This window comes from Oxyura jamaicensis, chromosome W (genome assembly GCF_011077185.1).
Source record: "Oxyura jamaicensis isolate SHBP4307 breed ruddy duck chromosome W, BPBGC_Ojam_1.0, whole genome shotgun sequence".
Lineage (NCBI taxonomy): Eukaryota > Metazoa > Chordata > Aves > Anseriformes > Anatidae > Oxyura > Oxyura jamaicensis.
In genome coordinates this window covers 668,352-678,737 of record NC_048925.1, presented here as the reverse complement: position 1 = coordinate 678,737, position 10,386 = coordinate 668,352, and positions in this window count along the sequence as shown.

The following is a 10,386-nucleotide window of genomic DNA, read 5'->3' as shown; positions in this document are numbered from 1 at the left end:
GCGGATTGATCAGGAATCCCTCTAGGGGAGGCGCCCCGCCGATTTTGGCGGCCCCAGAAATGGAAACTCCTGCTCGAGCCCTTCACCGATGAACCCAAAATTAGACACAAGCAAATAAAACCGGTAAACCCCAGGTAATCTTTGTGCACGAAGACCGAACGAAGACCCACGGGGTGGGTAAGTATAGGCCGGTGTTCAGTTCGGTTGGGGTTGGGTATCCCGGAGCACGACGTGTGAGACATCCAAGTGCGGACGAGGCGAGTGCGGACCCCTCGGTAGTGCGGTTCCCACATCCCGCGAGGGACTGGGCCACAAAAAGGGGGAAGCGTTGTGTGTGTGTGTGTACGAAGGTGCTCCGGAAGATGGGGCAGAAGAAAAGTAAGCCTTCTGGCCCCATGAGGGAGGAATCCAGTGCTGTAGGGATACCCTCTGTTCCTTCTGATAGTCCGTTAGGACAAATGATTAAGAATTGGAATGATTCCCCTTCTAGGCGGGGAAAGAGTAAAGTTAAAATGATTTATTATTGTATAGAAGTGTGGGGCGACAAGCCCATCAAAGGGGACAGCGTTTTCTGGCCCCCGTTCGGCTCCTTTGAGGACTGGTTATGCCAAGCCCTCAATATTTATGTTAACTCTAAGGAGCCCTTTAGTCTGGAAGAAAGTGAATATGCGCACCTCTGGATAAATTCAGATACGAGGACGCACCTATATCCTCTAAAAGAAAAAGGAGGGCGGGATAAAAAGAGAAAGGACTTAGAAGTCCCAACATCGCCCCTGCCCTATATTCCACCGCCCGCACCAACGGCTCCCGTCCTTAATGGGCTCCCCGAATTAGCAAATCCAGGAGAATCGGAATCGGATCATGAAACATAGGGGCCGGTAACCAGAAGCAGGGCAAGAAATCAGAAATCTGCTTTAAGGGAGGGATTATATCCCCTACGAGAAATAGCGATGGGGGGACCCCAGCCAGGAATGGGATACATGGCTGTTCCCATTAACTCAGGGGATGTGAGAGATTTTAAAAGGGAAATGGGAAATTTCCTAGAAGACCCATTGGGAGTGGCGGAACGAGTAGACCAATTCTTAGGCCCAAATATATATACCTGGGAAGAGTTACAATCCATCCTGGGAATCCTCTTTACATCAGAGGAAAGAGGAATGATTAGGCGTGCTGGAATGCGAATCTGGGATCAGCAACACCAGCAGGGGCCGGCTGCAGACATAAAGTGGCCAATGCAGCAGCCTAATTGGAACAATCAAGACCCCATACACCGGGGACATATGCAAGATTTAAGAACAATCATAATTCAGGGGATACGAGAATCTGTCCCCAGAGGACAGAACATAAACAAAGCTTTTAACGAACAACAGAAAAAGGATGAAACCCCAACTGAATGGTTAGAAAGATTACGAAAGAATTTGCAACTATATAGTGGTTTAGACCCTGGAACCCCGGTAGGGGAGGCATTACTTAAAGCCCAGTTTGTGGCAAAATCATGGGTAGATATTAGGAAGAAATTGGAAAAAATAGAGGATTGGCAAGATCGAGGTCTGGACGAATTATTAAGGGAGGCACAGAAGGTGTATGTTAGAAGGGAAGAAGAGAAGGAGAAAAAGCAAGTACATATGATGGTGGCAGCAGTGCGAGAAGGACAAAGGGGGGCTGGACCGAATCGAAGGTTCGACCTGATGCATGGGAGACCTAGGAAGGAGGAAAGAGGCAGCCAAGAATGGAAAAACGTGACCTGTTTTTATTGCAACAAGAAAGGTCACATAAAGAAAGAATGCAGGCAAAGAAAAGAGGAAGAGAGGATGTTTAAGAGCGAATAGGGGTGTCAGGGGCTCTATTTGCTGGGGATCCGAAACAAGACCGAGCCCTTGATAAAATTAAAAGTGGGTCCCCAGCGCGAGGAGGTAGAATTCCTCATGGATACAGGGGCTGAAAGATCAACAGTCCAAACCTTGCCCACTGGATGCAAGGCTTCCACCAAAAAAGTCCAGGTAATCGGAGCAAAGGGTGAGCCCTTTGGGGTCCCTGTTATAAAAGAAGTAATAATAGAATCAGATTCTAAAGTGAGTAAGGGGACTCTGCTCCTAGTACCGGAGGCTGAGTATAATTTGCTAGGTAGAGATTTAATAATAGAATTAGGAATAGGGTTAGAAGTGATAGGAAAGAAATTAGAAATTAAATTGTGCCCACTCTGAGTAGAAGATGAAGCAAACATCGATCCTAGAGTCTGGTACACGTCAGAAAGTGTAGGAAAATTGAAAATAAGGCCTTTCGAAGTGACCATAAGCAAACCAGAAATACCAGTAAGGATAAAACAATATCCCCTCTCAGAAGAAGGTAGGAGAGGGCTAAAACCCGAAATTCAACAGCTACTACAGCAAGGGCTATTAGAACCTTGTATGTCTCCCTTCAACACTCCTATCGTACCAGTAAAGAAGAAGGATGGAGAGTACAGATTGGTACATGATTTACGGGAAATTAATAAGAGAACTGTTAGCAGGTTTCCTGTGGTGGCCAATCCACATACACTGCTCAGTAAATTACACCCAGAAGATCAGTGGTATAGTGTAATTGATCTAAAAGATGCATTCTGGGCATGCCCCCTGGACGAAAAATCTAGGGATTATTTTGCCTTTGAATGGGAGGACCCAGACACCTATAGAAAACAGCAGTTAAGGTGGACGGTCCTGCCCCAGGGGTTTACAGAATCCCCAAACTTGTTTGGGCAAGCACTGGAGCAAATTTTGCAAGAGTACAACAGAGTACCGGGCACAACCCTGATCCAATACGTAGATGATTTACTAATAGCTGGAAAAGATGAAGACACTGTAAGACAAGCTAGCATTAGCCTATTGAATTTTTTGGGGTCGCAGGGATTAAAGGTGTCCAGGTCAAAACTACAGTTTGTAGAAAAAGAGGTAAAATATTTGGGTCATTTGCTAAATAAAGGAACTAAGAGGCTGGATCCTGAAAGGGTTAAAGGGATCCTAGGAATAAAGGCCCCAACTACCAAGAGGCAAGTGCGGCAACTGTTAGGGTTAACTGGATATTGTAGACAATGGATAGAAGATTACAGTGGAAAGGTTAAATTTCTATATAACAAATTGAATAGGGATGGATTACTTAAATGGACAGAAGAAGACGAGGAGCAATTAGAGAAATTAAAAGAAGAACTGATGCATCCACCAGTTTTAAACTGCCCGGAATTAAAAAAAAAAACATTTTTCTTGTTCGTAAATAGCACAGAGGGGACTGCCTATGGTGTACTAGCTCAAGAATGGGCAGACAGTAAAAAACCAGTAGCCTATTTATCTAAGCTATTAGACCCCGTTAGTAGAGGTTGGCCCAGCTGCTTGAAAGTAGTGGTGGCAGCTGCCCTACTAGTGGAAGAAGCACAAAAGATTACATTAGGGGGAGAAATAAAGGTTATATCCCCTCACAATATACGTGGGGTGCTGCAACAAAAAGCTGAAAAATGGATAACGGATGCAAGGTTACTAAAATATGAAGGGATCCTAATATCCTCACCCAGATTAACATTAGAAACGACTGCAGCACAAAACCCTGCTCAGTTTCTTTATGGTGAACCAAATGAGCAGCCCGAACATAATTGTCTTAGAAACATAGAAGAACAAGTGAGATTGAGGCCTGATCTGGAAGATGTAGAATTGCCTTTAGGGGAAATGATATTTGTGGACGGATCCTCAAGGGTAGTCGAGGGTAAAAGAAAATCAGGGTACGCATTGGTTAACAGAAAAACATTTGAGGTAATAGAATCAGGCCCTCTGAGCCCGAGCTGGTCAGCGCAGGCTTGCGAGCTATATGCCATGTTAAGAGCTCTGAAATCATTAAAGAACAAAAGCGGAACAATATATACAGATTCTAAATATGCTTATGGAGTAATACACACCTTTGGGAAAATATGGGAAGAGAGAGGACTTATAAATTCACAAGGAAAAGGACTAATTCATCAGGAGTTGATTCTCCAAGTTTTACAAGCCATCAGGGAGCCTAAGGAGATTGCTGTGGTGCATGTGAAAGGACACCAGCGAGGGCTGAATCCCCAGATCAGAGGCAATAACTTAGCTGATCAGGAAGCAAAAAGAGCAGCCCTCATGTGCATATATGAAGTGACTAAGAGAGCAGACTGCCCGAGTTGTGGCAAGGGGAAGGATTTAAAGAAATTTCCATGCTATGATTGCTGGAAAGACTGGGGAATAGAAGGGATTGAATGTAATTGTTCGGAGGAGGAGAGTCCACCTTATAGGAACTGTTACAAGCATGGCCCAGCTAATTCTTTATGGTCTGGTGGGCATGTCCCCCTCCCCTTGTTTTGTTTTACTACTGTAGAAAAGGAAAAGATGACACAAATGGGGATTCGAGAAAATGAAAAAGGAAAATGGGTACTACCTGACGGACGAGAAGTGTTACCAAAATCAGTAGCTATGAGGGTGCTACGGAGATTTCATGAACAAATGCATTGGGGCGCTCAGGCATTAGTAGATCAATTCTCCACTAATTATATGTGTATAGGGATATATAACATAGCAAAGGGAATTGTTAATGGGTGTATGACTTGTTGGAGGGTAAATGCTAAAAATATGAGAAAAAGGGTTCCGGGAGGACGAGAATTAGCCCACCGACCCTTTGCAAGAATTCAATTGGACTTTACCGAACTTCCAAAAACAGGAAGATATAAATATTTGCTGGTAATCATAGACCATCTTACAAATTTTGTTGAAGCATTTCCCACGACAAGGGCTACAGCACAAACCGTAGTGAAAATATTGTTAGAAAACATAATTCCCCGATATGGGATTGTAGAAGCAATAGATTCTGATAGGGGACCACACTTTGTGTCAAAAGTATCCCGTGACACAATGAAAGCTTTAGGAATCAAATGGGAATATCATACTCCCTGGCATCCTCAGAGCTCGGGGAAAGTAGAATGGATGAACGGGAAAATTAAAAAGCAAATTACAAAATTAATGTTGAAACAAAAACCTCTTGGATAAAGTGCTTGCCGTTAGCTTTGTTAAGTATACGCGTAAAGCCCAGGACTGATCTGGGAATCTCCCCTTTTGAAATGCTGTATGGTATGCCTTATGATCTCGAGATACCCCTTGATCATCCCCACCTACAAGATGATCAATTAAAACCTTACCTCACACAATTGATAAATAGACGCAGGGAATTACAGAAAAAGGGTTTAATTGTGCAACGTCCCCCTTTGGATATGGCAATTCACAAGATACAGCCCGGAGATAAGGTCCTGATAAAAACTTGGAAACAAGTTACATTAACACCACAATGGGAAGGCCCCTATGTTGTTTTGCTTACTACAGAAACAGCCGTCCGGACTGCAGAGAAAGGATGGACACATGCCAGCCGTGTTAAAGGACCCATCTGTGACGAGAAGTGGGAGGTCGCTCCAGGGAACAAAGACCTGAAGCTCACATTGTGACGAACCTGATAGGTACCGTTGGTTAAGGTAAAGGCTCTCCCCTGAAGAACACTACTGCTGCCGAGAAGAACTAAAACCCTCGTAGTTGGCTGCAACCCAACTGACGAGCGAGGCAGAGGAGTGAATAGTGGGGAAAAATGAGCCTCAGCCATTCCTATTGGTATTTGGGGGTTCTCGCAGTAATTTCATCCTGCATAGCGACTCAACACCATCCGCACCAACCTTTTAAGTGGAGCCTGATCCAATGGGAAAGTCAAAAAGTCATACAACAAGTAACCACGGCCGGTGCTCCCATTTTCAACACTTCATTATGTACTCTGACACGGGCAGGGCAGTGCCAGAATCAGTCGGGATTCTATTTATGCCCTGCCTCCAACCCAGGGAGAGGATATTGCAATTATCCCAACCACTATTATTGTGCTTATTGGGGCTGTGAAACAATTGCTTCGGATTGGAGTCCGGGAGCTGGGTCAGACCAGTTCATAAAATTAAAATATGGACCGAACGGCTGCAATCATCGGGGCTGTCCCTGGAATGATTGTAGAGGTTATGGGTATAGATATGGGTATTATGGAAATTGCACATTTCTATGGATAAATGTAACTAACCCTATGGATCAGGGATGGTTCCTTGGAAAAACATGGGGTGTAAGACATTATGAATCTGGGACTGATAGAGGAGGGCTAATAGTAATAAAGAAGGAAAAACCCGAAACTTCCAAGGTAATCGGGCCTAATAAAGAGTTATTAGAGGAAGGTTTGGTTGTCCAGACTGTAAAGATAGCTGGGACTGCCCAAAATACTACAGAGTTTTCTAATAAGTCGACAAAGTTATCCTTTCCCACACTGCTTCCTAGCATTGTGAAAAAGAAAGGGGTTGTACCCGAGAATAATATGTGGAAAGTTATAAATGCTAGTTTCCAGATACTAAATCAAACTAATCCTGAGATAACTGAAGGGTGCTGGCTATGTGTAAGTGTTAAGCCCCCATATTATGAAGCTATAGGAGATATGGGGAGGTCTGAATATTCAAATGAGTCAAATCCTTCCAAGTGCAGTTGGGGTCAGGAAATCGGGATAACTTTGACTCAAATTACGGGAAAAGGTAGATGTATCGGCACAGTTCCAAGAGATAAAAATGATCTTTGCCATGCCACTGAAGAAATGGACCAAACACACAAATGGTTAATTCCTGCAAATAACACTAGGTGGGTATGTTCATCGTTGGGAGTCACTCCTTGCCTATCTTTAAAATTGTTCAACACATCTCATGATTTTTGTGTACAGGTGGTCATTATACCAAGGATTTTATACCACACTGAAGAGTATATGTATACCCATCACACAGTGGCTGAATACCATCTGGTAAAAAGGGAGCCTATTACGGCCGTCACCTTAGCCACTTTAATGGCCCTCGGGGCTGCAGGTGCAGGAACTGGAATTGCTTCCCTGATAAAACAAAGCCAGGAATTTACTTCTCTACGCATTGCTGTAGACAAGGATCTGGCCTGTATAGAGCAATCAATAACAGCTCTGGAAAAATCGGTTAGGTCATTATCCGAAGTGGTACTCCAAAACCGTAGAGGGTTGGATTTGATTTTCTTACAACAAGGAGGACTGTGTGCAGCCTTACGTGAAGAACGTTGTGTATATGCAGATCATACTGGGGTGGTAAGAGATACAATGACTAAATTGCGGGAAGGATTAGAAAAACGCAAAAGGGAAAATGAGGCTCGTCAGAATTGGTATGAATCCTGGTTTAATTATTCACCTTGGCTTACCACACTATTGTCAACTATAGCGGGACCTTTATTACTAATAATAATAGCATTGACTTTTGGGCCATGTATTTTCAATAGGGTAATTGCAATTGTAAAAAGTCAATTAGAAGCTGCTCATCTTATGCTTGTGCATGCTAAGTATGAATCTCTTGACCAGGAGGAGGACGACGCAGAAACTTTGATGCTCAGCAAGCAAATATTGCAAAAATTCAATGAACAAAATATGTTAGAAAAAGAAAAAGGAGGGATTGTGATAAATTAGTGGGGGTTTGTTCATTGTCTTTGAGGAATTTGGAGGATCCACTGAGGAGATAAGGGTGCACAATTTAATGGCCTTGATAAGGGGGAGGATTAAGCAAGCAGATAGCAGGAGGGGGTGTTGGGTAAACATCCTTGAGTGAAACCAGACTCTGTGAAGTTCCTTACCACAAGACATCCTTTTTGCCGCTTCACTTCCCCCACCTGAACACGACCACAACGCGTGATCACCAGCAGAGGAACAACGACCCCCCTCTCAACAATAGACTGCGCAGCCTCAGCCAGTTCAACAAGTCCTGATAAGCCGAAATTCGACTGCTATAAAACAGCAACCCCGGAAAGGAAAGTTGCGTGCTGCTGCGGAGCGAAGACTCCCCAGCCGCCCAGCGCTGTTTTGCTTGTGCCTGCTTACTTGATTAATAAAATAATTTCAATAGACCAGAAAATTGTGTGGTCTAATCTATAACATAGAGGGCAAGATGTATGAGCCAGGAGTTGGACTTGATGACCCTTGTGGGTCCTTTCCAACTCCAGAGATTCCATGATTCCATGATCTGGATATGCATATCTACGGCAAGTGTGGTTTACTAATACATATACACCTCTTTGAGTGATGAACTCATCATCTAATGCCATTCCATTTTTCAGGGCTACTTGGGATGCTTATTTTGCATTTAACTGTAAATGTCAAAAAGCATCAACTGTAGCATTACCCACCTCTTATGTTACTGTCAATAGATGAGTATTATTAATTCCCCAGCGTGGTACCATATAACGATTTTTACAGGTTAGTATATGACCAGTAATATAAACTCAAATATACAATCAGAGCAAACAAAGTTACAATTTCCCAAAAAAAATCAGCAGGTTCAGGTAATAACAATAGGGTCATCAAACTCTATTTGTGAGGCCATAGGTTGCTCTTCTGTTGTCGTTTCATCAAAGGAATTTCATCCAGATCATTCAGCTCTACTGTGAAATGCTCTGCATCTGTATTGTGTCTGAAAGTGGTGTGACTTTTTTACACTGGAAAATGAGGATCCAGTTGAGCAGGCCTTTGCACTTTACTACAGTATTAGTAATTACCAGTACTTGATAAGGTCCCTTTCCAGCACAGCTGAAGCGTGTGTTTTCACTGCTATGCCTTAATGTAGACCAAGTCTCCTTGTGATAAATGCTAAAATTCCAAATAGGATTTTAATCAAAGTTTGTGATTTATTAAGTAAATAGAGGCAAGCAAACAGCGCTGGGTGCGCCGGGAGTCTCTGCTCCACCAGGACGCACACCTATTAAATCACGTGGTTGATTTTTATACTACTAGACTAATACATATTCATCACTATTCCTAGAAAAGGCGGGGTTATTATAATTAGTTCCCAGAATCCAAACCCTCTCCGGACGCATGCCTATCAGTCTCTGGTGGTCTTCCTGGGGGTCTCTTGTGCTGAGATTCGTAGCCTCCCAAGCTTTGTCTTTCGGTCGTCCTTCAGCTCCCCCCTTTCTCCTTATTTGGTGGATCCCTCTGCCAGACATCAGAGGCTTGGGCAGCGTCTCATGCAGAAATCAGCAGTTTCCGAAAAAAAACTTCTTGGTCCTCTTATCTCTCAGACTCGAGTCTCAGTGTTTGTCCTTCAAGCCCTCTATTTACACAAATTGCTAGGCCTTTAGTTAGCACAATACAAGAACTATGTACACTAACCACTCTGTTTTTCTTAGACAGAAAGTTACATTTCATCATGCGGCCCTAGCATTGTTTCATCCTGACACGAATCAAATGAAACATATTTCACATCCTGATTTCAAAAAGTGACAGATTTCAGTGGTGGATTCAAGTAAGGCTTCTTTCAGCTGTCTGTGGAAAGTCCTTACATATTTCATTAATACCAGACAATATTTTAGAAGACCATTATCTGTTATTTTTAAGGTTGACTGTATGAGAGTTGAGCGTGCTCTGTAAGACAATCACATGGGTCTGCCCATTAAAATCTCATGAGGTGACAGCCCATATTTTCTATTCACAATGCTTCTTATATACATCAGTGGTAGAGGTAATGCATCCAGACATTTCAGGACAGCCTTTGCACAAATCTTAGCCAATTTAGTTTCCAAATCAGAGTTGTTCCTCTCTACAGTCCTGCTAGATTGGGGATGATAGGAATGATAACACTTTGGTTCTATTTTTAGGGCTGCACAAATTTTCTGCATTACTTGCCCAGTAAAATGCACCCCCTAACGCTATCTAGTGTTAGGGGTATAGCAAACCAAAGACAGCTCTCTCAGGAACTTTTTTTTTGGAACAGTTCTTGTGTCTGCATATTTATGAGGATTTGCCTCTTCTCATCCTGAGAACATATCTAAAGTGACAAGGACATATTCAAAATTAAATAAAATAGGTATTTACATAATGTCAATTTGCAAATTTACAAATAGTCTCCACAGTTTAGGGGGCTCAGCTATATTTGGCTTCTCCTGCTGTCCTACATTATTTTGTTGAAACTGTGTCCTAATGATATGAAGATTCAGGAATTAGAGCAATACTTTACTAGCAAGTTTCACTTTGCCCATCCCCTGTGCGTAAATTATTGTTGTTCTCTTAAGGGCAGAATCTTTCAAGGATCCCTAGAAGGGTTCCAGCTCCTCATGGAAAAGAAAAAGAAATCATATAAATATATATCCTCTTGGATCAGGGACTTACTGAGCATCTTTAGACACAAGGACCTGTTGTGCCACTGACAGTCATACTGGCTGACCCAGTGTTGACCTGTCCAGCCACTTCTTGTTTAGTAGCAGGATGGTATGTGTTTGTCTAATGACAGGACCTACAAGAGATTTACAATTCCATTAGGTAAATTCTTTGCAGAGTTAAGGGATGTTT